The sequence below is a fragment of the Scomber japonicus genome, chromosome 16 (assembly GCF_027409825.1).
Source record: "Scomber japonicus isolate fScoJap1 chromosome 16, fScoJap1.pri, whole genome shotgun sequence".
Classification (NCBI taxonomy): Eukaryota; Metazoa; Chordata; class Actinopteri; order Scombriformes; family Scombridae; genus Scomber; species Scomber japonicus.
Window position 1 is genome coordinate 21,790,096 of NC_070593.1, and position 27,914 is coordinate 21,818,009.

The window sequence follows — 27,914 nt, forward strand, 5'->3', positions numbered from 1 at the left end:
CCAAAGCGCCACTGTCTGGATCTAGGATCAGCTCAGCCTTCTGCTGTGCTGAGAGGGATTCCACAACTGCCACCTGATGACACAAACAAAGCAGATGTAGATTGCTTTTGTTTTTGACATAGCAAATCCATGCCCGTGTGCAGATGGTCCAAGTTCTGATTAAAGCGTTGCTGTTTTCAAGGAAGATGGTTGGCGAAATGTAAGACTTACCCCAGAGATGTTGAAGAATTTGAGGTCAGAGTAGGCTACGTACTGGGAAAACGGACCACAGTTTGCTTCAAGCCACTGGGCATCACTCTCAATTCGCTGCCTGCAAACTGAGGTATATAGATAAATGTTAGCATAGGTGCAATTTAGCAAGCCTTGTTTTTCATAAATACACATGGAACAAATCAAGTTCCAATTTCATCCTCTGTGCCATTTAAGCATATTTTGGTCACAATTTCAAATTCTACAAAAAGCAAAATCATAGCACAGTGTACTGTGTCGGGCCTACCTGGCTTGTTGATGACGCTGACAGATGTCCTGAGGTAGTCCAACAGAACCTTTGTGATTCCTTGTCGTCTAGGCACTGGTATTGCAGGGAATGCTTTGGACAGCCCTCTTACACTGTGTACGGTGAAAAAAAGATATTACATTTTAACCAATCCTCTCATTTATATGTACTTCTTTGGAGAATTGCCGTCTTGTTTGTCTTTGAAATGCTACTCACATGACATGGTAATTTGTGCAGTTTAGGCCTGATGTTGCTTTATTGAGCATCACTGGAGTGAAACTTGGGAGGACAGAAACCAGTTTTAGATGGAACCAATCAAACCAGTCGACTTCCTTGAAGCTTGTGAAATAGACACTGATGATGACGAAGGTCCTATTCATTATGCGATCTCTCACAACAGGTGTGAAATCAGGCACCTGTCAAAATAAGACATCAGAAGATTTAATGACCCCACAATTTGCATGTTGCCAATAAACCATGCATAATTGGCAACTTGGCAGAAATGCTAGAAAGTATGTAACACAATATATACATATGAGTCCCCTACAAGCGCTTTTGAGATTAAGGTACATATCTAAGTACTGGCTATGCTATCTTAAAGCCTAGGACTGTACATTCTTCCACAGTGTCAGGGAGTAGCCTACCGTTCCATTTGCTGTCAGTTCTGTCAGGAATTCATCCACATTTTCCAGACCATTGCCCTCCTCAAGTCGCTCAAACACAAGGTCAATCTGGTCTGTGTCATTCGAGGCCCCTGAGCTCAGTGTCAATTGTGCCACCTGAGTAGGAGTGAGCACTGACAAGGTTTCGACCTACGAAAGGGAATCGATATGAAATGAAACAGCAAAAACTGCTAGACCATAGGTAGACACTTCATTTTGGGCCAAAAATACTACAACCGTGGTCGGCACTTACACTGGAGAAGTTGGGATTGAGGGCCTGCAAATCTTGCAGGGTTGCAAAGCCAGAGAAGCTGCCGAGGTTTGCCTGTAGCCATGCTTTACTACCTTTGGTAAATGAGACACATCCAGGATCTGCACAGAAGACAGAAACATAGGCATTGGCAGGGTATTCCCACTGCATTCTATCAGGACCTTACCCAATTGTGCCTGGGCGCGCGCCTTTACCTGATGAGTCATTCCGTGAAAGGAATGGTTTGATGAAATGAGTGAAGACTGCTCGCTGTCCTTCTCTGTCCATGGATGCCCTTTGGCTACCAAATGCCTTGATGCTAAAATTTGAAGAAAAAAAAAGGCTTTTAACATCTAAACAACTACAACACTGTAGGTTCCAAAGCAATCTTGTCCCACAATGGAGCAATATATCACATATTTGCTTACACAGTGTGGTATGTTTGGCAGCTGAAGTCCTTGGAGCTGAGGCAGAAAAGGAAGTTGTTGGATGGTGATGCCAAAAACGGACGAAGGTTTGTCTGGAACCAGCTGCTGACAAAGGCATCGTTCTGCAGTTGAGCCTGGCTGAAGTTGGCAATTCTCAACTCTCCAAGAGCATCAAGAGCGTGTGACAAGGATGGGCTGCTTTTGTTGGGGGCCTAAAATTGGAACAATCATGTCGGTTTGACAGAGAATTCACACAGGGGAATGCCACTTTTGCAAAATTGTGGTTTTGGATTTACCGTGCTGGCGAATGACGCAAGAGCCTGGTCAAGTGCAATAGAAGCCTTTTGGAAGAAAAGCTTCCAGACCTCTACAGGGTACGTAGTTTGGCTTTCCAGTGAGCAGTTCATCAGTGCGACCACATTGCTGGATGTCAGATGCTTAGCCTTGGAAAAGTCAGACAAGGAAGAAAGTCAACATCTCTCAGAACATATGGAGATTTGTCTCAGGATGGCAATGCGGCAAAGGGCCAAATGCTTCTCTGCCATTCACAGATTGCATGAAACAGCCTTACCGAGGAACAGGCATGCTCGTTGATGGTGAAGTTGCACAGGGCCTCAGAGGAATTGTCCTTTGCCAGGGTTTGTTCAAGTTGTGAGCTAAGGAACACAATAAAAAAAGGCAACCATTGTAACCTGAGTTTGACTGTGTAAAACAACTTTACCTATGTAAACCTACAACTGAACACAACAGTAGTTCACCTACCTCTCGACTGCACCACAGATTAGGTCCTCTGTGAAAAGACAATATTGGTGTCAGATATTTCTACCTTGAGAATACGATGTTGTCATCAAACTTGACATTTCTTGTATGTTAGAGACTTACCATTAACAGGGCTGTCCTTGCACTGGAGGAGGGCAAAGCACAATTTTTAGTCTAGTGGCAACCGCTACTTTAATTGAAAATACCTTAACACAGCCTCCTTAACAGATTGAATATGCCAAATTTGGCTTGTTAATTGTCATGGAAATCACATCATCCATGTAATGTAGTCATAGAAATGAACTTACCCTGAAGGACTCTGGAACCGAGCAACCTGTTTGAAAGCAAATTGAAAAGGAAGCATGGCATCAATACAAACTCATTACAGTAGTGCTAATCTGCTCTTCTGAAAGATTTTGCCAGCAGGGCGTTTGGTCACGTACGTTTGAATGTCTCCTGGAGTGCCTCAACGCTTGATCTCACACCCTGTGAAATGAGCACTGGCAGGGATTTCAAACTTTGCCGAAGTCCAGTGAGTCTGAAGGAAGAAAACAGAAATGATTAGGACCTGTCTTCAGCCACAGTTTTATATGATGCCTCCCCAAAATGTCTGTGGACCACAAAACATATCTCTTACATGGCTGCGTAGGATGCACAGCTGATGTCACGGGGGATCACCACCAAAATGCCAGGATGAATGCTTGCCATCACAGGAGCCAAGTTAACCTGGAACCACAGCTCAAAGTCTACAGGCTGAAAGTCTTTAAATTCAGGAGCAAGGGCTGTCAAGGTCAGATTGAAGATGATGTCTCGCACCCCTGGATTTGTTATAATGGTGATGTTTCTCTGTAAATAAAAGTGATAAAGGGATTCATCTGTCAGTTCGGGGGTTGACATTTTACCCTTCTGAAATCATTGTAGAAATGAACGCAAGCTTGGTGAAGCATCTTTGTACTTAAGTGTATCAGCTGTATTTCTCAAGGCATGGTAGGCATCAATTCATTCAACAAGCATATGGGAAACTTATCAGTTTCAGACCAATCTTGGCCCCTTGTTAGCTTCTGCAACAATTCCTTGATCCCAGGACAATATTTGCATGGCATGGCTTACTTGTCAACCAAGCTCGTGGGAAAATATGGCAATTTCAAAATTAAGAACTTACCTGCTTGTTGATGTTTGTAAAAGCCTGGAAAAACTGAACAAGCTGCTCATTATCAGGGGACTCTGTCAAGCTCTTGAACACCTCCTTTATGGTGGCCTCCTCCTCCAAAGCGCCACTGTCTGGATCTAGGATCAGCTCAGCCTTCTGCTGTGCTGAGAGGGATTCCACAACTGCCACCTGATGACACAAACAAAGCAGATGTAGATTGCTTTTGTTTTTGACATAGCAAATCCATGCCCGTGTGCAGATGTTCCAAGTTCTGATTAAAGCGTTGCTGTTTTCAAGGAAGATGGTTGGCGAAATGTAAGACTTACCCCAGAGATGTTGAAGAATTTGAGGTCAGAGTAGGCTACGTACTGGGAAAACGGACCACAGTTTGCTTCAAGCCACTGGGCATCACTCTCAATTCGCTGCCTGCAAACTGAGGTATATAGATAAATGTTAGCATAGGTGCAATTTAGCAAGCCTTGTTTTTCATAAATACACATGGAACAAATCAAGTTCCAATTTCATCCTCTGTGCCATTTAAGCATATTTTGGTCACAATTTCAAATTCTACAAAAAGCAAAATCATAGCACAGTGTACTGTGTCGGGCCTACCTGGCTTGTTGATGACGCTGACAGATGTCCTGAGGTAGTCCAACAGAACCTTTGTGATTCCTTGTCGTCTAGGCACTGGTATTGCAGGGAATGCTTTGGACAGCCCTCTTACACTGTGTACGGTGAAAAAAAGATATTACATTTTAACCAATCCTCTCATTTATATGTACTTCTTTGGAGAATTGCCGTCTTGTTTGTCTTTGAAATGCTACTCACATGACATGGTAATTTGTGCAGTTTAGGCCTGATGTTGCTTTATTGAGCATCACTGGAGTGAAACTTGGGAGGACAGAAACCAGTTTTAGATGGAACCAATCAAACCAGTCGACTTCCTTGAAGCTTGTGAAATAGACACTGATGATGACGAAGGTCCTATTCATTATGCGATCTCTCACAACAGGTGTGAAATCAGGCACCTGTCAAAATAAGACATCAGAAGATTTTATGACCCCACAATTTGCATGTTGCCAATACACCATGCATAATTGGCAACTTGGCAGAAATGCTAGAAAGTATGTAACACAATATATACATATGAGTCCCCTACAAGCGCTTTTGAGATTAAGGTACATATCTAAGTACTGGCTATGCTATCTTAAAGCCTAGGACTGTACATTCTTCCACAGTGTCAGGGAGTAGCCTACCGTTCCATTTGCTGTCAGTTCTGTCAGGAATTCATCCACATTTTCCAGACCATTGCCCTCCTCAAGTCGCTCAAACACAAGGTCAATCTGGTCTGTGTCATTCGAGGCCCCTGAGCTCAGTGTCAATTGTGCCACCTGAGTAGGAGTGAGCACTGACAAGGTTTCGACCTACGAAAGGGAATCGATATGAAATGAAACAGCAAAAACTGCTAGACCATAGGTAGACACTTCATTTTGGGCCAAAAATACTACAACCGTGGTCGGCACTTACACTGGAGAAGTTGGGATTGAGGGCCTGCAAATCTTGCAGGGTTGCAAAGCCAGAGAAGCTGCCGAGGTTTGCCTGTAGCCATGCTTTACTACCTTTGGTAAATGAGACACATCCAGGATCTGCACAGAAGACAGAAACATAGGCATTGGCAGGGTATTCCCACTGCATTCTATCAGGACCTTACCCAATTGTGCCTGGGCGCGCGCCTTTACCTGATGAGTCATTCCGTGAAAGGAATGGTTTGATGAAATGAGTGAAGACTGCTCGCTGTCCTTCTCTGTCCATGGATGCCCTTTGGCTACCAAATGCCTTGATGCTAAAATTTGAAGAAAAAAAAGGCTTTTAACATCTAAACAACTACAACACTGTAGGTTCCAAAGCAATCTTGTCCCACAATGGAGCAATATATCACATATTTGCTTACACAGTGTGGTATGTTTGGCAGCTGAAGTCCTTGGAGCTGAGGCAGAAAAGGAAGTTGTTGGATGGTGATGCCAAAAACGGACGAAGGTTTGTCTGGAACCAGCTGCTGACAAAGGCATCGTTCTGCAGTTGAGCCTGGCTGAAGTTGGCAATTCTCAACTCTCCAAGAGCATCAAGAGCGTGTGACAAGGATGGGCTGCTTTTGTTGGGGGCCTAAAATTGGAACAATCATGTCGGTTTGACATAGAATTCACACAGGGGAATGCCACTTTTGCAAAATTGTGGTTTTGGATTTACCGTGCTGGCGAATGACACAAGAGCCTGGTCAAGTGCAATAGAAGCCTTTTGGAAGAAAAGCTTCCAGACCTCTACGGGGTACGTAGTTTGGCTTTCCAGTGAGCAGTTCATCAGTGCGACCACATTGCTGGATGTCAGATGCTTAGCCTTGGAAAAGTCAGACAAGGAAGAAAGTCAACATCTCTCAGAACATATGGAGATTTGTCTCAGGATGGCAATGCGGCAAAGGGCCAAATGCTTCTCTGCCATTCACAGATTGCATGAAACAGCCTTACCGAGGAACAGGCATGCTCGTTGATGGTGAAGTTGCACAGGGCCTCAGAGGAATTGTCCTTTGCCAGGGTTTGTTCAAGTTGTGAGCTAAGGAACACAATAAAAAAAAGGAAACCATTGTAACCTGAGTTTGACTGTGTAAAACAACTTTACCTATGTAAACCTACAACTGAACACAACAGTAGTTCACCTACCTCTCGACTGCACCACAGATTAGGTCCTCTGTGAAAAGACAATATTGGTGTCAGATATTTCTACCTTGAGAATACGATGTTGTCATCAAACTTGACATTTCTTGTATGTTAGAGACTTACCATTAACAGGGCTGTCCTTGCACTGGAGGAGGGCAAAGCACAATTTTTAGTCTAGTGGCAACCGCTACCTTAATTGAAAATACCTTAACACAGCCTCCTTAACAGATTGAATATGCCAAATTTGGCTTGTTAATTGTCATGGAAATCACATCATCCATGTAATGTAGTCATAGAAATGAACTTACGCTGAAGGACTCTGGAACCGAGCAACCTGTTTGAAAGCAAATTGAAAAGGAAGCATGGCATCAATACAAACTCATTACAGTAGTGCTAATCTGCTCTTCTGAAAGATTTTGCCAGCAGGGCGTTTGGTCACGTACGTTTGAATGTCTCCTGGAGTGCCTCAACGCTTGATCTCACACCCTGTGAAATGAGCACTGGCAGGGATTTCAAACTTTGCCGAAGTCCAGTGAGTCTGAAGGAAGAAAACAGAAATGATTAGGACCGGTCTTCAGCCACAGTTTTATATGATGCCTCCCCAAAATGTCTGTGGACCACAAAACATATCTCTTACATGGCTGCGTAGGATGCACAGCTGATGTCACGGGGGATCACCACCAAAATGCCAGGATGAATGCTTGCCATCACAGGAGCCAAGTTAACCTGGAACCACAGCTCAAAGTCTACAGGCTGAAAGTCTTTAAATTCAGGAGCAAGGGCTGTCAAGGTCAGATTGAAGATGATGTCTCGCACCCCTGGATTTGTTATGATGGTGATGTTTCTCTGTAAATAAAAGTGATAAAGGGATTCATCTGTCAGTTCGGGGGTTGACATTTTACCCTTCTGAAATCATTGTAGAAATGAACGCAAGCTTGGTGAAGCATCTTTGTACTTAAGTGTATCAGCTGTATTTCTCAAGGCATGGTAGGCATCAATTCATTCAACAAGCATATGGGAAACTTATCAGTTTCAGACCAATCTTGGCCCCTTGTTAGCTTCTGCAACAATTCCTTGATCCCAGGACAATATTTGCATGGCATGGCTTACTTGTCAACCAAGCTCGTGGGAAAATATGGCAATTTCAAAATTAAGAACTTACCTGCTTGTTGATGTTTGTAAAAGCCTGGAAAAACTGAACAAGCTGCTCATTATCAGGGGACTCTGTCAAGCTCTTGAACACCTCCTTTATGGTGGCCTCCTCCTCCAAAGCGCCACTGTCTGGATCTAGGATCAGCTCAGCCTTCTGCTGTGCTGAGAGGGATTCCACAACTGCCACCTGATGACACAAACAAAGCAGATGTAGATTGCTTTTGTTTTTGACATAGCAAATCCATGCCCGTGTGCAGATGGTCCAAGTTCTGATTAAAGCGTTGCTGTTTTCAAGGAAGATGGTTGGCGAAATGTAAGACTTACCCCAGAGATGTTGAAGAATTTGAGGTCAGAGTAGGCTACGTACTGGGAAAACGGACCACAGTTTGCTTCAAGCCACTGGGCATCACTCTCAATTCGCTGCCTGCAAACTGAGGTATATAGATAAATGTTAGCATAGGTGCAATTTAGCAAGCCTTGTTTTTCATAAATACACATGGAACAAATCAAGTTCCAATTTCATCCTCTGTGCCATTTAAGCATATTTTGGTCACAATTTCAAATTCTACAAAAAGCAAAATCATAGCACAGTGTACTGTGTCGGGCCTACCTGGCTTGTTGATGACGCTGACAGATGTCCTGAGGTAGTCCAACAGAACCTTTGTGATTCCTTGTCGTCTAGGCACTGGTATTGCAGGGAATGCTTTGGACAGCCCTCTTACACTGTGTACGGTGAAAAAAAGATATTACATTTTAACCAATCCTCTCATTTATATGTACTTCTTTGGAGAATTGCCATCTTGTTTGTCTTTGAAATGCTACTCACATGACATGGTAATTTGTGCAGTTTAGGCCTGATGTTGCTTTATTGAGCATCACTGGAGTGAAACTTGGGAGGACAGAAACCAGTTTTAGATGGAACCAATCAAACCAGTCGACTTCCTTGAAGCTTGTGAAATAGACACTGATGATGACGAAGGTCCTATTCATTATGCGATCTCTCACAACAGGTGTGAAATCAGGCACCTGTCAAAATAAGACATCAGAAGATGTAATGACCCCACAATTTGCATGTTGCCAATAAACCATGCATAATTGGCAACTTGGCAGAAATGCTAGAAAGTATGTAACACAATATATACATATGAGTCCCCTACAAGCGCTTTTGAGATTAAGGTACATATCTAAGTACTGGCTATGCTATCTTAAAGCCTAGGACTGTACATTCTTCCACAGTGTCAGGGAGTAGCCTACCGTTCCATTTGCTGTCAGTTCTGTCAGGAATTCATCCACATTTTCCAGACCATTGCCCTCCTCAAGTCGCTCAAACACAAGGTCAATCTGGTCTGTGTCATTCGAGGCCCCTGAGCTCAGTGTCAATTGTGCCACCTGAGTAGGAGTGAGCACTGACAAGGTTTCGACCTACGAAAGGGAATCGATATGAAATGAAACAGCAAAAACTGCTAGACCATAGGTAGACACTTCATTTTGGGCCAAAAATACTACAACCGTGGTCGGCACTTACACTGGAGAAGTTGGGATTGAGGGCCTGCAAATCTTGCAGGGTTGCAAAGCCAGAGAAGCTGCCGAGGTTTGCCTGTAGCCATGCTTTACTACCTTTGGTAAATGAGACACATCCAGGATCTGCACAGAAGACAGAAACATAGGCATTGGCAGGGTATTCCCACTGCATTCTATCAGGACCTTACCCAATTGTGCCTGGGCGCGCGCCTTTACCTGATGAGTCATTCCGTGAAAGGAATGGTTTGATGAAATGAGTGAAGACTGCTCGCTGTCCTTCTCTGTCCATGGATGCCCTTTGGCTACCAAATGCCTTGATGCTAAAATTTGAAGAAAAAAAAAGGCTTTTAACATCTAAACAACTACAACACTGTAGGTTCCAAAGCAATCTTGTCCCACAATGGAGCAATATATCACATATTTGCTTACACAGTGTGGTATGTTTGGCAGCTGAAGTCCTTGGAGCTGAGGCAGAAAAGGAAGTTGTTGGATGGTGATGCCAAAAACGGACGAAGGTTTGTCTGGAACCAGCTGCTGACAAAGGCATCGTTCTGCAGTTGAGCCTGGCTGAAGTTGGCAATTCTCAACTCTCCAAGAGCATCAAGAGCGTGTGACAAGGATGGGCTGCTTTTGTTGGGGGCCTAAAATTGGAACAATCATGTCGGTTTGACATAGAATTCACACAGGGGAATGCCACTTTTGCAAAATTGTGGTTTTGGATTTACCGTGCTGGCGAATGACGCAAGAGCCTGGTCAAGTGCAATAGAAGCCTTTTGGAAGAAAAGCTTCCAGACCTCTACGGGGTACGTAGTTTGGCTTTCCAGTGAGCAGTTCATCAGTGCGACCACATTGCTGGATGTCAGATGCTTAGCCTTGGAAAAGTCAGACAAGGAAGAAAGTCAACATCTCTCAGAACATATGGAGATTTGTCTCAGGATGGCAATGCGGCAAAGGGCCAAATGCTTCTCTGCCATTCACAGATTGCATGAAACAGCCTTACCGAGGAACAGGCATGCTCGTTGATGGTGAAGTTGCACAGGGCCTCAGAGGAATTGTCCTTTGCCAGGGTTTGTTCAAGTTGTGAGCTAAGGAACACAATAAAAAAAAGGAAACCATTGTAACCTGAGTTTGACTGTGTAAAACAACTTTACCTATGTAAACCTACAACTGAACACAACAGTAGTTCACCTACCTCTCGACTGCACCACAGATTAGGTCCTCTGTGAAAAGACAATATTGGTGTCAGATATTTCTACCTTGAGAATACGATGTTGTCATCAAACTTGACATTTCTTGTATGTTAGAGACTTACCATTAACAGGGCTGTCCTTGCACTGGAGGAGGGCAAAGCACAATTTTTAGTCTAGTGGCAACCGCTACTTTAATTGAAAATACCTTAACACAGCCTCCTTAACAGATTGAATATGCCAAATTTGGCTTGTTAATTGTCATGGAAATCACATCATCCATGTAATGTAGTCATAGAAATGAACTTACCCTGAAGGACTCTGGAACCGAGCAACCTGTTTGAAAGCAAATTGAAAAGGAAGCATGGCATCAATACAAACTCATTACAGTAGTGCTAATCTGCTCTTCTGAAAGATTTTGCCAGCAGGGCGTTTGGTCACGTACGTTTGAATGTCTCCTGGAGTGCCTCAACGCTTGATCTCACACCCTGTGAAATGAGCACTGGCAGGGATTTCAAACTTTGCCGAAGTCCAGTGAGTCTGAAGGAAGAAAACAGAAATGATTAGGACCGGTCTTCAGCCACAGTTTTATATGATGCCTCCCCAAAATGTCTGTGGACCACAAAACATATCTCTTACATGGCTGCGTAGGATGCACAGCTGATGTCACGGGGGATCACCACCAAAATGCCAGGATGAATGCTTGCCATCACAGGAGCCAAGTTAACCTGGAACCACAGCTCAAAGTCTACAGGCTGAAAGTCTTTAAATTCAGGAGCAAGGGCTGTCAAGGTCAGATTGAAGATGATGTCTCGCACCCCTGGATTTGTTATGATGGTGATGTTTCTCTGTAAATAAAAGTGATAAAGGGATTCATCTGTCAGTTCGGGGGTTGACATTTTACCCTTCTGAAATCATTGTAGAAATGAACGCAAGCTTGGTGAAGCATCTTTGTACTTAAGTGTATCAGCTGTATTTCTCAAGGCATGGTAGGCATCAATTCATTCAACAAGCATATGGGAAACTTATCAGTTTCAGACCAATCTTGGCCCCTTGTTAGCTTCTGCAACAATTCCTTGATCCCAGGACAATATTTGCATGGCATGGCTTACTTGTCAACCAAGCTCGTGGGAAAATATGGCAATTTCAAAATTAAGAACTTACCTGCTTGTTGATGTTTGTAAAAGCCTGGAAAAACTGAACAAGCTGCTCATTATCAGGGGACTCTGTCAAGCTCTTGAACACCTCCTTTATGGTGGCCTCCTCCTCCAAAGCGCCACTGTCTGGATCTAGGATCAGCTCAGCCTTCTGCTGTGCTGAGAGGGATTCCACAACTGCCACCTGATGACACAAACAAAGCAGATGTAGATTGCTTTTGTTTTTGACATAGCAAATCCATGCCCGTGTGCAGATGGTCCAAGTTCTGATTAAAGCGTTGCTGTTTTCAAGGAAGATGGTTGGCGAAATGTAAGACTTACCCCAGAGATGTTGAAGAATTTGAGGTCAGAGTAGGCTACGTACTGGGAAAACGGACCACAGTTTGCTTCAAGCCACTGGGCATCACTCTCAATTCGCTGCCTGCAAACTGAGGTATATAGATAAATGTTAGCATAGGTGCAATTTAGCAAGCCTTGTTTTTCATAAATACACATGGAACAAATCAAGTTCCAATTTCATCCTCTGTGCCATTTAAGCATATTTTGGTCACAATTTCAAATTCTACAAAAAGCAAAATCATAGCACAGTGTACTGTGTCGGGCCTACCTGGCTTGTTGATGACGCTGACAGATGTCCTGAGGTAGTCCAACAGAACCTTTGTGATTCCTTGTCGTCTAGGCACTGGTATTGCAGGGAATGCTTTGGACAGCCCTCTTACACTGTGTACGGTGAAAAAAAGATATTACATTTTAACCAATCCTCTCATTTATATGTACTTCTTTGGAGAATTGCCGTCTTGTTTGTCTTTGAAATGCTACTCACATGACATGGTAATTTGTGCAGTTTAGGCCTGATGTTGCTTTATTGAGCATCACTGGAGTGAAACTTGGGAGGACAGAAACCAGTTTTAGATGGAACCAATCAAACCAGTCGACTTCCTTGAAGCTTGTGAAATAGACACTGATGATGACGAAGGTCCTATTCATTATGCGATCTCTCACAACAGGTGTGAAATCAGGCACCTGTCAAAATAAGACATCAGAAGATTTTATGACCCCACAATTTGCATGTTGCCAATACACCATGCATAATTGGCAACTTGGCAGAAATGCTAGAAAGTATGTAACACAATATATACATATGAGTCCCCTACAAGCGCTTTTGAGATTAAGGTACATATCTAAGTACTGGCTATGCTATCTTAAAGCCTAGGACTGTACATTCTTCCACAGTGTCAGGGAGTAGCCTACCGTTCCATTTGCTGTCAGTTCTGTCAGGAATTCATCCACATTTTCCAGACCATTGCCCTCCTCAAGTCGCTCAAACACAAGGTCAATCTGGTCTGTGTCATTCGAGGCCCCTGAGCTCAGTGTCAATTGTGCCACCTGAGTAGGAGTGAGCACTGACAAGGTTTCGACCTACGAAAGGGAATCGATATGAAATGAAACAGCAAAAACTGCTAGACCATAGGTAGACACTTCATTTTGGGCCAAAAATACTACAACCGTGGTCGGCACTTACACTGGAGAAGTTGGGATTGAGGGCCTGCAAATCTTGCAGGGTTGCAAAGCCAGAGAAGCTGCCGAGGTTTGCCTGTAGCCATGCTTTACTACCTTTGGTAAATGAGACACATCCAGGATCTGCACAGAAGACAGAAACATAGGCATTGGCAGGGTATTCCCACTGCATTCTATCAGGACCTTACCCAATTGTGCCTGGGCGCGCGCCTTTACCTGATGAGTCATTCCGTGAAAGGAATGGTTTGATGAAATGAGTGAAGACTGCTCGCTGTCCTTCTCTGTCCATGGATGCCCTTTGGCTACCAAATGCCTTGATGCTAAAATTTGAAGAAAAAAAAGGCTTTTAACATCTAAACAACTACAACACTGTAGGTTCCAAAGCAATCTTGTCCCACAATGGAGCAATATATCACATATTTGCTTACACAGTGTGGTATGTTTGGCAGCTGAAGTCCTTGGAGCTGAGGCAGAAAAGGAAGTTGTTGGATGGTGATGCCAAAAACGGACGAAGGTTTGTCTGGAACCAGCTGCTGACAAAGGCATCGTTCTGCAGTTGAGCCTGGCTGAAGTTGGCAATTCTCAACTCTCCAAGAGCATCAAGAGCGTGTGACAAGGATGGGCTGCTTTTGTTGGGGGCCTAAAATTGGAACAATCATGTCGGTTTGACATAGAATTCACACAGGGGAATGCCACTTTTGCAAAATTGTGGTTTTGGATTTACCGTGCTGGCGAATGACACAAGAGCCTGGTCAAGTGCAATAGAAGCCTTTTGGAAGAAAAGCTTCCAGACCTCTACGGGGTACGTAGTTTGGCTTTCCAGTGAGCAGTTCATCAGTGCGACCACATTGCTGGATGTCAGATGCTTAGCCTTGGAAAAGTCAGACAAGGAAGAAAGTCAACATCTCTCAGAACATATGGAGATTTGTCTCAGGATGGCAATGCGGCAAAGGGCCAAATGCTTCTCTGCCATTCACAGATTGCATGAAACAGCCTTACCGAGGAACAGGCATGCTCGTTGATGGTGAAGTTGCACAGGGCCTCAGAGGAATTGTCCTTTGCCAGGGTTTGTTCAAGTTGTGAGCTAAGGAACACAATAAAAAAAAGGAAACCATTGTAACCTGAGTTTGACTGTGTAAAACAACTTTACCTATGTAAACCTACAACTGAACACAACAGTAGTTCACCTACCTCTCGACTGCACCACAGATTAGGTCCTCTGTGAAAAGACAATATTGGTGTCAGATATTTCTACCTTGAGAATACGATGTTGTCATCAAACTTGACATTTCTTGTATGTTAGAGACTTACCATTAACAGGGCTGTCCTTGCACTGGAGGAGGGCAAAGCACAATTTTTAGTCTAGTGGCAACCGCTACCTTAATTGAAAATACCTTAACACAGCCTCCTTAACAGATTGAATATGCCAAATTTGGCTTGTTAATTGTCATGGAAATCACATCATCCATGTAATGTAGTCATAGAAATGAACTTACGCTGAAGGACTCTGGAACCGAGCAACCTGTTTGAAAGCAAATTGAAAAGGAAGCATGGCATCAATACAAACTCATTACAGTAGTGCTAATCTGCTCTTCTGAAAGATTTTGCCAGCAGGGCGTTTGGTCACGTACGTTTGAATGTCTCCTGGAGTGCCTCAACGCTTGATCTCACACCCTGTGAAATGAGCACTGGCAGGGATTTCAAACTTTGCCGAAGTCCAGTGAGTCTGAAGGAAGAAAACAGAAATGATTAGGACCGGTCTTCAGCCACAGTTTTATATGATGCCTCCCCAAAATGTCTGTGGACCACAAAACATATCTCTTACATGGCTGCGTAGGATGCACAGCTGATGTCACGGGGGATCACCACCAAAATGCCAGGATGAATGCTTGCCATCACAGGAGCCAAGTTAACCTGGAACCACAGCTCAAAGTCTACAGGCTGAAAGTCTTTAAATTCAGGAGCAAGGGCTGTCAAGGTCAGATTGAAGATGATGTCTCGCACCCCTGGATTTGTTATGATGGTGATGTTTCTCTGTAAATAAAAGTGATAAAGGGATTCATCTGTCAGTTCGGGGGTTGACATTTTACCCTTCTGAAATCATTGTAGAAATGAACGCAAGCTTGGTGAAGCATCTTTGTACTTAAGTGTATCAGCTGTATTTCTCAAGGCATGGTAGGCATCAATTCATTCAACAAGCATATGGGAAACTTATCAGTTTCAGACCAATCTTGGCCCCTTGTTAGCTTCTGCAACAATTCCTTGATCCCAGGACAATATTTGCATGGCATGGCTTACTTGTCAACCAAGCTCGTGGGAAAATATGGCAATTTCAAAATTAAGAACTTACCTGCTTGTTGATGTTTGTAAAAGCCTGGAAAAACTGAACAAGCTGCTCATTATCAGGGGACTCTGTCAAGCTCTTGAACACCTCCTTTATGGTGGCCTCCTCCTCCAAAGCGCCACTGTCTGGATCTAGGATCAGCTCAGCCTTCTGCTGTGCTGAGAGGGATTCCACAACTGCCACCTGATGACACAAACAAAGCAGATGTAGATTGCTTTTGTTTTTGACATAGCAAATCCATGCCCGTGTGCAGATGGTCCAAGTTCTGATTAAAGCGTTGCTGTTTTCAAGGAAGATGGTTGGCGAAATGTAAGACTTACCCCAGAGATGTTGAAGAATTTGAGGTCAGAGTAGGCTACGTACTGGGAAAACGGACCACAGTTTGCTTCAAGCCACTGGGCATCACTCTCAATTCGCTGCCTGCAAACTGAGGTATATAGATAAATGTTAGCATAGGTGCAATTTAGCAAGCCTTGTTTTTCATAAATACACATGGAACAAATCAAGTTCCAATTTCATCCTCTGTGCCATTTAAGCATATTTTGGTCACAATTTCAAATTCTACAAAAAGCAAAATCATAGCACAGTGTACTGTGTCGGGCCTACCTGGCTTGTTGATGACGCTGACAGATGTCCTGAGGTAGTCCAACAGAACCTTTGTGATTCCTTGTCGTCTAGGCACTGGTATTGCAGGGAATGCTTTGGACAGCCCTCTTACACTGTGTACGGTGAAAAAAAGATATTACATTTTAACCAATCCTCTCATTTATATGTACTTCTTTGGAGAATTGCCATCTTGTTTGTCTTTGAAATGCTACTCACATGACATGGTAATTTGTGCAGTTTAGGCCTGATGTTGCTTTATTGAGCATCACTGGAGTGAAACTTGGGAGGACAGAAACCAGTTTTAGATGGAACCAATCAAACCAGTCGACTTCCTTGAAGCTTGTGAAATAGACACTGATGATGACGAAGGTCCTATTCATTATGCGATCTCTCACAACAGGTGTGAAATCAGGCACCTGTCAAAATAAGACATCAGAAGATGTAATGACCCCACAATTTGCATGTTGCCAATAAACCATGCATAATTGGCAACTTGGCAGAAATGCTAGAAAGTATGTAACACAATATATACATATGAGTCCCCTACAAGCGCTTTTGAGATTAAGGTACATATCTAAGTACTGGCTATGCTATCTTAAAGCCTAGGACTGTACATTCTTCCACAGTGTCAGGGAGTAGCCTACCGTTCCATTTGCTGTCAGTTCTGTCAGGAATTCATCCACATTTTCCAGACCATTGCCCTCCTCAAGTCGCTCAAACACAAGGTCAATCTGGTCTGTGTCATTCGAGGCCCCTGAGCTCAGTGTCAATTGTGCCACCTGAGTAGGAGTGAGCACTGACAAGGTTTCGACCTACGAAAGGGAATCGATATGAAATGAAACAGCAAAAACTGCTAGACCATAGGTAGACACTTCATTTTGGGCCAAAAATACTACAACCGTGGTCGGCACTTACACTGGAGAAGTTGGGATTGAGGGCCTGCAAATCTTGCAGGGTTGCAAAGCCAGAGAAGCTGCCGAGGTTTGCCTGTAGCCATGCTTTACTACCTTTGGTAAATGAGACACATCCAGGATCTGCACAGAAGACAGAAACATAGGCATTGGCAGAGTATTCCCACTGCATTCTATCAGGACCTTACCCAATTGTGCCTGGGCGCGCGCCTTTACCTGATGAGTCATTCCGTGAAAGGAATGGTTTGATGAAATGAGTGAAGACTGCTCGCTGTCCTTCTCTGTCCATGGATGCCCTTTGGCTACCAAATGCCTTGATGCTAAAATTTGAAGAAAAAAAAAGGCTTTTAACATCTAAACAACTACAACACTGTAGGTTCCAAAGCAATCTTGTCCCACAATGGAGCAATATATCACATATTTGCTTACACAGTGTGGTATGTTTGGCAGCTGAAGTCCTTGGAGCTGAGGCAGAAAAGGAAGTTGTTGGATGGTGATGCCAAAAACGGACGAAGGTTTGTCTGGAACCAGCTGCTGACAAAGGCATCGTTCTGCAGTTGAGCCTGGCTGAAGTTGGCAATTCTCAACTCTCCAAGAGCATCAAGAGCGTGTGACAAGGATGGGCTGCTTTTGTTGGGGGCCTAAAATTGGAACAATCATGTCGGTTTGACATAGAATTCACACAGGGGAATGCCACTTTTGCAAAATTGTGGTTTTGGATTTACCGTGCTGGCGAATGACGCAAGAGCCTGGTCAAGTGCAATAGAAGCCTTTTGGAAGAAAAGCTTCCAGACCTCTACGGGGTACGTAGTTTGGCTTTCCAGTGAGCAGTTCATCAGTGCGACCACATTGCTGGATGTCAGATGCTTAGCCTTGGAAAAGTCAGACAAGGAAGAAAGTCAACATCTCTCAGAACATATGGAGATTTGTCTCAGGATGGCAATGCGGCAAAGGGCCAAATGCTTCTCTGCCATTCACAGATTGCATGAAACAGCCTTACCGAGGAACAGGCATGCTCGTTGATGGTGAAGTTGCACAGGGCCTCAGAGGAATTGTCCTTTGCCAGGGTTTGTTCAAGTTGTGAGCTAAGGAACACAATAAAAAAAAGGAAACCATTGTAACCTGAGTTTGACTGTGTAAAACAACTTTACCTATGTAAACCTACAACTGAACACAACAGTAGTTCACCTACCTCTCGACTGCACCACAGATTAGGTCCTCTGTGAAAAGACAATATTGGTGTCAGATATTTCTACCTTGAGAATACGATGTTGTCATCAAACTTGACATTTCTTGTATGTTAGAGACTTACCATTAACAGGGCTGTCCTTGCACTGGAGGAGGGCAAAGCACAATTTTTAGTCTAGTGGCAACCGCTACTTTAATTGAAAATACCTTAACACAGCCTCCTTAACAGATTGAATATGCCAAATTTGGCTTGTTAATTGTCATGGAAATCACATCATCCATGTAATGTAGTCATAGAAATGAACTTACCCTGAAGGACTCTGGAACCGAGCAACCTGTTTGAAAGCAAATTGAAAAGGAAGCATGGCATCAATACAAACTCATTACAGTAGTGCTAATCTGCTCTTCTGAAAGATTTTGCCAGCAGGGCGTTTGGTCACGTACGTTTGAATGTCTCCTGGAGTGCCTCAACGCTTGATCTCACACCCTGTGAAATGAGCACTGGCAGGGATTTCAAACTTTGCCGAAGTCCAGTGAGTCTGAAGGAAGAAAACAGAAATGATTAGGACCGGTCTTCAGCCACAGTTTTATATGATGCCTCCCCAAAATGTCTGTGGACCACAAAACATATCTCTTACATGGCTGCGTAGGATGCACAGCTGATGTCACGGGGGATCACCACCAAAATGCCAGGATGAATGCTTGCCATCACAGGAGCCAAGTTAACCTGGAACCACAGCTCAAAGTCTACAGGCTGAAAGTCTTTAAATTCAGGAGCAAGGGCTGTCAAGGTCAGATTGAAGATGATGTCTCGCACCCCTGGATTTGTTATGATGGTGATGTTTCTCTGTAAATAAAAGTGATAAAGGGATTCATCTGTCAGTTCGGGGGTTGACATTTTACCCTTCTGAAATCATTGTAGAAATGAACGCAAGCTTGGTGAAGCATCTTTGTACTTAAGTGTATCAGCTGTATTTCTCAAGGCATGGTAGGCATCAATTCATTCAACAAGCATATGGGAAACTTATCAGTTTCAGACCAATCTTGGCCCCTTGTTAGCTTCTGCAACAATTCCTTGATCCCAGGACAATATTTGCATGGCATGGCTTACTTGTCAACCAAGCTCGTGGGAAAATATGGCAATTTCAAAATTAAGAACTTACCTGCTTGTTGATGTTTGTAAAAGCCTGGAAAAACTGAACAAGCTGCTCATTATCAGGGGACTCTGTCAAGCTCTTGAACACCTCCTTTATGGTGGCCTCCTCCTCCAAAGCGCCACTGTCTGGATCTAGGATCAGCTCAGCCTTCTGCTGTGCTGAGAGGGATTCCACAACTGCCACCTGATGACACAAACAAAGCAGATGTAGATTGCTTTTGTTTTTGACATAGCAAATCCATGCCCGTGTGCAGATGGTCCAAGTTCTGATTAAAGCGTTGCTGTTTTCAAGGAAGATGGTTGGCGAAATGTAAGACTTACCCCAGAGATGTTGAAGAATTTGAGGTCAGAGTAGGCTACGTACTGGGAAAACGGACCACAGTTTGCTTCAAGCCACTGGGCATCACTCTCAATTCGCTGCCTGCAAACTGAGGTATATAGATAAATGTTAGCATAGGTGCAATTTAGCAAGCCTTGTTTTTCATAAATACACATGGAACAAATCAAGTTCCAATTTCATCCTCTGTGCCATTTAAGCATATTTTGGTCACAATTTCAAATTCTACAAAAAGCAAAATCATAGCACAGTGTACTGTGTCGGGCCTACCTGGCTTGTTGATGACGCTGACAGATGTCCTGAGGTAGTCCAACAGAACCTTTGTGATTTCTTGTCGTCTAGGCACTGGTATTGCAGGGAAAGCTTTGGACAGCCCTCTTACACTGTGTACGGTGAAAAAAAGATATTACATTTTAACCAATCCTCTCATTTACATGTACTTCTTTGGAGAATTGCCGTCTTGTTTGTCTTTGAAATGCTACTCACATGACATGGTAATTTGTGCAGTTTAGGCCTGATGTTGCTTTATTGAGCATCACTGGAGTGAAACTTGGGAGGACAGAAACCAGTTTTAGATGGAACCAATCAAACCAGTCGACTTCCTTGAAGCTTGTGAAATAGACACTGATGATGACGAAGGTCCTATTCATTATGCGATCTCTCACAACAGGTGTGAAATCAGGCACCTGTCAAAATAAGACATCAGAAGATTTAATGACCCCACAATTTGCATGTTGCCAATAAACCATGCATAATTGGCAACTTGGCAGAAATGCTAGAAAGTATGTAACACAATATATACATATGAGTCCCCTACAAGCGCTTTTGAGATTAAGGTACATATCTAAGTACTGGCTATGCTATCTTAAAGCCTAGGACTGTACATTCTTCCACAGTGTCAGGGAGTAGCCTACCGTTCCATTTGCTGTCAGTTCTGTCAGGAATTCATCCACATTTTCCAGACCATTGCCCTCCTCAAGTCGCTCAAACACAAGGTCAATCTGGTCTGTGTCATTCGAGGCCCCTGAGCTCAGTGTCAATTGTGCCACCTGAGTAGGAGTGAGCACTGACAAGGTTTCGACCTACGAAAGGGAATCGATATGAAATGAAACAGCAAAAACTGCTAGACCATTGGTAGACACTTCATTTTGGGCCAAAAATACTACAACCGTGGTCGGCACTTACACTGGAGAAGTTGGGATTGAGGGCCTGCAAATCTTGCAGGGTTGCAAAGCCAGAGAAGCTGCCGAGGTTTGCCTGTAGCCATGCTTTACTACCTTTGGTAAATGAGACACATCCAGGATCTGCACAGAAGACAGAAACATAGGCATTGGCAGGGTATTCCCACTGCATTCTATCAGGACCTTACCCAATTGTGCCTGAGCGCGCGCCTTTACCTGATGAGTCATTCCGTGAAAGGAATGGTTTGATGAAATGAGTGAAGACTGCTCGCTGTCCTTCTCTGTCCATGGATGCCCTTTGGCTACCAAATGCCTTGATGCTAAAATTTGAAGGAAAAAAAAGGCTTTTAACATCTAAACAACTACAACACTGTAGGTTCCAAAGCAATCTTGTCCCACAATGGAGCAATATATCACATATTTGCTTACACAGTGTGGTATGTTTGGCAGCTGAAGTCCTTGGAGCTGAGGCAGAAAAGGAAGTTGTTGGATGGTGATGCCAAAAACGGACGAAGGTTTGTCTGGAACCAGCTGCTGACAAAGGCATCGTTCTGCAGTTGAGCCTGGCTGAAGTTGGCAATTCTCAACTCTCCAAGAGCATCAAGAGCGTGTGACAAGGATGGGCTGCTTTTGTTGGGGGCCTAAAATTGGAACAATCATGTCGGTTTGACAGAGAATTCACACAGGGGAATGCCACTTTTGCAAAATTGTGGTTTTGGATTTACCGTGCTGGCGAATGACGCAAGAGCCTGGTCAAGTGCAATAGAAGCCTTTTGGAAGAAAAGCTTCCAGACCTCTACGGGGTACGTAGTTTGGCTTTCCAGTGAGCAGTTCATCAGTGCGACCACATTGCTGGATGTCAGATGCTTAGCCTTGGAAAAGTCAGACAAGGAAGAAAGTCAACATCTCTCAGAACATATGGAGATTTGTCTCAGGATGGCAATGCGGCAAAGGGCCAAATGCTTCTCTGCCATTCACAGATTGCATGAAACAGCCTTACCGAGGAACAGGCATGCTCGTTGATGGTGAAGTTGCACAGGGCCTCAGAGGAATTGTCCTTTGCCAGAGTTTGTTCAAGTTGTGAGCTAAGGAACACAATAAAAAAAAGGAAACCATTGTAACCTGAGTTTGACTGTGTAAAACAACTTTACCTATGTAAACCTACAACTGAACACAACAGTAGTTCACCTACCTCTCGACTGCACCACAGATTAGGTCCTCTGTGAAAAGACAATATTGGTGTCAGATATTTCTACCTTGAGAATACGATGTTGTCATCAAACTTGACATTTCTTGTATGTTAGAGACTTACCATTAACAGGGCTGTCCTTGCACTGGAGGAGGGCAAAGCACAATTTTTAGTCTAGTGGCAACCGCTACCTTAATTGAAAATACCTTAACACAGCCTCCTTAACAGATTGAATATGCCAAATTTGGCTTGTTAATTGTCATGGAAATCACATCATCCATGTAATGTAGTCATAGAAATGAACTTACGCTGAAGGACTCTGGAACCGAGCAACCTGTTTGAAAGCAAATTGAAAAGGAAGCATGGCATCAATACAAACTCATTACAGTAGTGCTAATCTGCTCTTCTGAAAGATTTTGCCAGCAGGGCGTTTGGTCACGTACGTTTGAATGTCTCCTGGAGTGCCTCAACGCTTGATCTCACACCCTGTGAAATGAGCACTGGCAGGGATTTCAAACTTTGCCGAAGTCCAGTGAGTCTGAAGGAAGAAAACAGAAATGATTAGGACCGGTCTTCAGCCACAGTTTTATATGATGCCTCCCCAAAATGTCTGTGGACCACAAAACATATCTCTTACATGGCTGCGTAGGATGCACAGCTGATGTCACGGGGGATCACCACCAAAATGCCAGGATGAATGCTTGCCATCACAGGAGCCAAGTTAACCTGGAACCACAGCTCAAAGTCTACAGGCTGAAAGTCTTTAAATTCAGGAGCAAGGGCTGTCAAGGTCAGATTGAAGATGATGTCTCGCACCCCTGGATTTGTTATGATGGTGATGTTTCTCTGTAAATAAAAGTGATAAAGGGATTCATCTGTCAGTTCGGGGGTTGACATTTTACCCTTCTGAAATCATTGTAGAAATGAACGCAAGCTTGGTGAAGCATCTTTGTACTTAAGTGTATCAGCTGTATTTCTCAAGGCATGGTAGGCATCAATTCATTCAACAAGCATATGGGAAACTTATCAGTTTCAGACCAATCTTGGCCCCTTGTTAGCTTCTGCAACAATTCCTTGATCCCAGGACAATATTTGCATGGCATGGCTTACTTGTCAACCAAGCTCGTGGGAAAATATGGCAATTTCAAAATTAAGAACTTACCTGCTTGTTGATGTTTGTAAAAGCCTGGAAAAACTGAACAAGCTGCTCATTATCAGGGGACTCTGTCAAGCTCTTGAACACCTCCTTTATGGTGGCCTCCTCCTCCAAAGCGCCACTGTCTGGATCTAGGATCAGCTCAGCCTTCTGCTGTGCTGAGAGGGATTCCACAACTGCCACCTGATGACACAAACAAAGCAGATGTAGATTGCTTTTGTTTTTGACATAGCAAATCCATGCCCGTGTGCAGATGGTCCAAGTTCTGATTAAAGCGTTGCTGTTTTCAAGGAAGATGGTTGGCGAAATGTAAGACTTACCCCAGAGATGTTGAAGAATTTGAGGTCAGAGTAGGCTACGTACTGGGAAAACGGACCACAGTTTGCTTCAAGCCACTGGGCATCACTCTCAATTCGCTGCCTGCAAACTGAGGTATATAGATAAATGTTAGCATAGGTGCAATTTAGCAAGCCTTGTTTTTCATAAATACACATGGAACAAATCAAGTTCCAATTTCATCCTCTGTGCCATTTAAGCATATTTTGGTCACAATTTCAAATTCTACAAAAAGCAAAATCATAGCACAGTGTACTGTGTCGGGCCTACCTGGCTTGTTGATGACGCTGACAGATGTCCTGAGGTAGTCCAACAGAACCTTTGTGATTCCTTGTCGTCTAGGCACTGGTATTGCAGGGAATGCTTTGGACAGCCCTCTTACACTGTGTACGGTGAAAAAAAGATATTACATTTTAACCAATCCTCTCATTTATATGTACTTCTTTGGAGAATTGCCATCTTGTTTGTCTTTGAAATGCTACTCACATGACATGGTAATTTGTGCAGTTTAGGCCTGATGTTGCTTTATTGAGCATCACTGGAGTGAAACTTGGGAGGACAGAAACCAGTTTTAGATGGAACCAATCAAACCAGTCGACTTCCTTGAAGCTTGTGAAATAGACACTGATGATGACGAAGGTCCTATTCATTATGCGATCTCTCACAACAGGTGTGAAATCAGGCACCTGTCAAAATAAGACATCAGAAGATTTAATGACCCCACAATTTGCATGTTGCCAATAAACCATGCATAATTGGCAACTTGGCAGAAATGCTAGAAAGTATGTAACACAATATATACATATGAGTCCCCTACAAGCGCTTTTGAGATTAAGGTACATATCTAAGTACTGCCTATGCTATCTTAAAGCCTAGGACTGTACATTCTTCCACAGTGTCAGGGAGTAGCCTACCGTTCCATTTGCTGTCAGTTCTGTCAGGAATTCATCCACATTTTCCAGACCATTGCCCTCCTCAAGTCGCTCAAACACAAGGTCAATCTGGTCTGTGTCATTCGAGGCCCCTGAGCTCAGTGTCAATTGTGCCACCTGAGTAGGAGTGAGCACTGACAAGGTTTCGACCTACGAAAGGGAATCGATATGAAATGAAACAGCAAAAACTGCTAGACCATAGGTAGACACTTCATTTTGGGCCAAAAATACTACAACCGTGGTCGGCACTTACACTGGAGAAGTTGGGATTGAGGGCCTGCAAATCTTGCAGGGTTGCAAAGCCAGAGAAGCTGCCGAGGTTTGCCTGTAGCCATGCTTTACTACCTTTGGTAAATGAGACACATCCAGGATCTGCACAGAAGACAGAAACATAGGCATTGGCAGGGTATTCCCACTGCATTCTATCAGGACCTTACCCAATTGAGCCTGGGCGCGCGCCTTTACCTGATGAGTCATTCCGTGAAAGGAATGGTTTGATGAAATGAGTGAAGACTGCTCGCTGTCCTTCTCTGTCCATGGATGCCCTTTGGCTACCAAATGCCTTGATGCTAAAATTTGAAGAAAAAAAAAGGCTTTTAACATCTAAACAACTACAACACTGTAGGTTCCAAAGCAATCTTGTCCCACAATGGAGCAATATATCACATATTTGCTTACACAGTGTGGTATGTTTGGCAGCTGAAGTCCTTGGAGCTGAGGCAGAAAAGGAAGTTGTTGGATGGTGATGCCAAAAACGGACGAAGGTTTGTCTGGAACCAGCTGCTGACAAAGGCATCGTTCTGCAGTTGAGCCTGGCTGAAGTTGGCAATTCTCAACTCTCCAAGAGCATCAAGAGCGTGTGACAAGGATGGGCTGCTTTTGTTGGGGGCCTAAAATTGGAACAATCATGTCGGTTTGACATAGAATTCACACAGGGGAATGCCACTTTTGCAAAATTGTGGTTTTGGATTTACCGTGCTGGCGAATGACACAAGAGCCTGGTCAAGTGCAATAGAAGCCTTTTGGAAGAAAAGCTTCCAGACCTCTACGGGGTACGTAGTTTGGCTTTCCAGTGAGCAGTTCATCAGTGCGACCACATTGCTGGATGTCAGATGCTTAGCCTTGGAAAAGTCAGACAAGGAAGAAAGTCAACATCTCTCAGAACATATGGAGATTTGTCTCAGGATGGCAATGCGGCAAAGGGCCAAATGCTTCTCTGCCATTCACAGATTGCATGAAACAGCCTTACCGAGGAACAGGCATGCTCGTTGATGGTGAAGTTGCACAGGGCCTCAGAGGAATTGTCCTTTGCCAGGGTTTGTTCAAGTTGTGAGCTAAGGAACACAATAAAAAAAAGGAAACCATTGTAACCTGAGTTTGACTGTGTAAAACAACTTTACCTATGTAAACCTACAACTGAACACAACAGTAGTTCACCTACCTCTCGACTGCACCACAGATTAGGTCCTCTGTGAAAAGACAATATTGGTGTCAGATATTTCTACCTTGAGAATACGATGTTGTCATCAAACTTGACATTTCTTGTATGTTAGAGACTTACCATTAACAGGGCTGTCCTTGCACTGGAGGAGGGCAAAGCACAATTTTTAGTCTAGTGGCAACCGCTACTTTAATTGAAAATACCTTAACACAGCCTCCTTAACAGATTGAATATGCCAAATTTGGCTTGTTAATTGTCATGGAAATCACATCATCCATGTAATGTAGTCATAGAAATGAACTTACCCTGAAGGACTCTGGAACCGAGCAACCTGTTTGAAAGCAAATTGAAAAGGAAGCATGGCATCAATACAAACTCATTACAGTAGTGCTAATCTGCTCTTCTGAAAGATTTTGCCAGCAGGGCGTTTGGTCACGTACGTTTGAATGTCTCCTGGAGTGCCTCAACGCTTGATCTCACACCCTGTGAAATGAGCACTGGCAGGGATTTCAAACTTTGCCGAAGTCCAGTGAGTCTGAAGGAAGAAAACAGAAATGATTAGGACCTGTCTTCAGCCACAGTTTTATATGATGCCTCCCCAAAATGTCTGTGGACCACAAAACATATCTCTTACATGGCTGCGTAGGATGCACAGCTGATGTCACGGGGGATCACCACCAAAATGCCAGGATGAATGCTTGCCATCACAGGAGCCAAGTTAACCTGGAACCACAGCTCAAAGTCTACAGGCTGAAAGTCTTTAAATTCAGGAGCAAGGGCTGTCAAGGTCAGATTGAAGATGATGTCTCGCACCCCTGGATTTGTTATGATGGTGATGTTTCTCTGTAAATAAAAGTGATAAAGGGATACATCTGTCAGTTCGGGGGTTGACATTTTACCCTTCTGAAATCATTGTAGAAATGAACGCAAGCTTGGTGAAGCATCTTTGTACTTAAGTGTATCAGCTGTATTTCTCAAGGCATGGTAGGCATCAATTCATTCAACAAGCATATGGGAAACTTATCAGTTTCAGACCAATCTTGGCCCCTTGTTAGCTTCTGCAAAAATTCCTTGATCCCAGGACAATATTTGCATGCATGTCAACCAAGCTCGTGGGAAAATATGGCAATCTCAAAATTAAGAACTTACCTGCTTGTTGATGTTTGTAAAAGCCAGGAAAAACTGAACGAGCTGCTCATTATCAGGGGACTCTGTCAAGCTCTTGAACACCTCCTTTATGGTGGCCTCCTCCTCCAAAGCGCCACTGTCTGGATCTAGGATCAGCTCAGCCTTCTGCTGTGCTGAGAGGGATTCCACAACTGCCACCTGATGACACAAACAAAGCAGATGTAGATTGCTTTTGTTTTTGACATAGCAAATCCATGCCTGTGTGCAGATGTTCCAAGTTCTGATTAAAGCGTTGCTGTTTTCAAGGAAGATGGTTGGCGAAATGTAAGACTTACCCCAGAGATGTTGAAGAATTTGAGGTCAGAGTAGGTTGCGTACTGGGAAAACGGACCACAGTTTGCTTCAAGCCACTGGGCATCACTCTCAATTCGCTGCCTGCAAACTGAGGTATATAGATAAATGTTAGCATAGGTGCAATTTAGCAAGCCTTGTTTTCATAAATACACATGGAACAAATCAAGTTCCAATTTCATTCTCTGTGCCATTTAAGCATATTTTTGGCCACAATTTCAAATTCTACAAAAAGCAAAATCATAGCACAGTGTACTGTGCCAGGCCTACCTGGCTTGTTGATGAGGCTGACAGATGTCCTGAGGTAGTCCAACAGAACCTTTGTGATTCCTTGTCGTCTAGGCACTGGTATTGCAGGGAAAGCTTTGGACAGCCCTCTTACACTGTGTACGGTGAAAAAAAGACATTACATTTTAACCAATCCTCTCATTTACATGTACTTCTTTGGAGAATTGCCGTCTTGCTTCTTTTTGAAATGCTACTCACATGACATGGTAATTTGTGCAGTTTAGGCCTGATGTTGCTTTATTGAGCATCACTGGAGTGAAACTTGGGAGGACAGAAACCAGTTTTAGATGGAACCAATCAAACCAGTCGACTTCCTTGAAGCTTGTGAAATAGACACTGATGATGACGAAGGTCCTATTCATTATACGATCTCTCACAA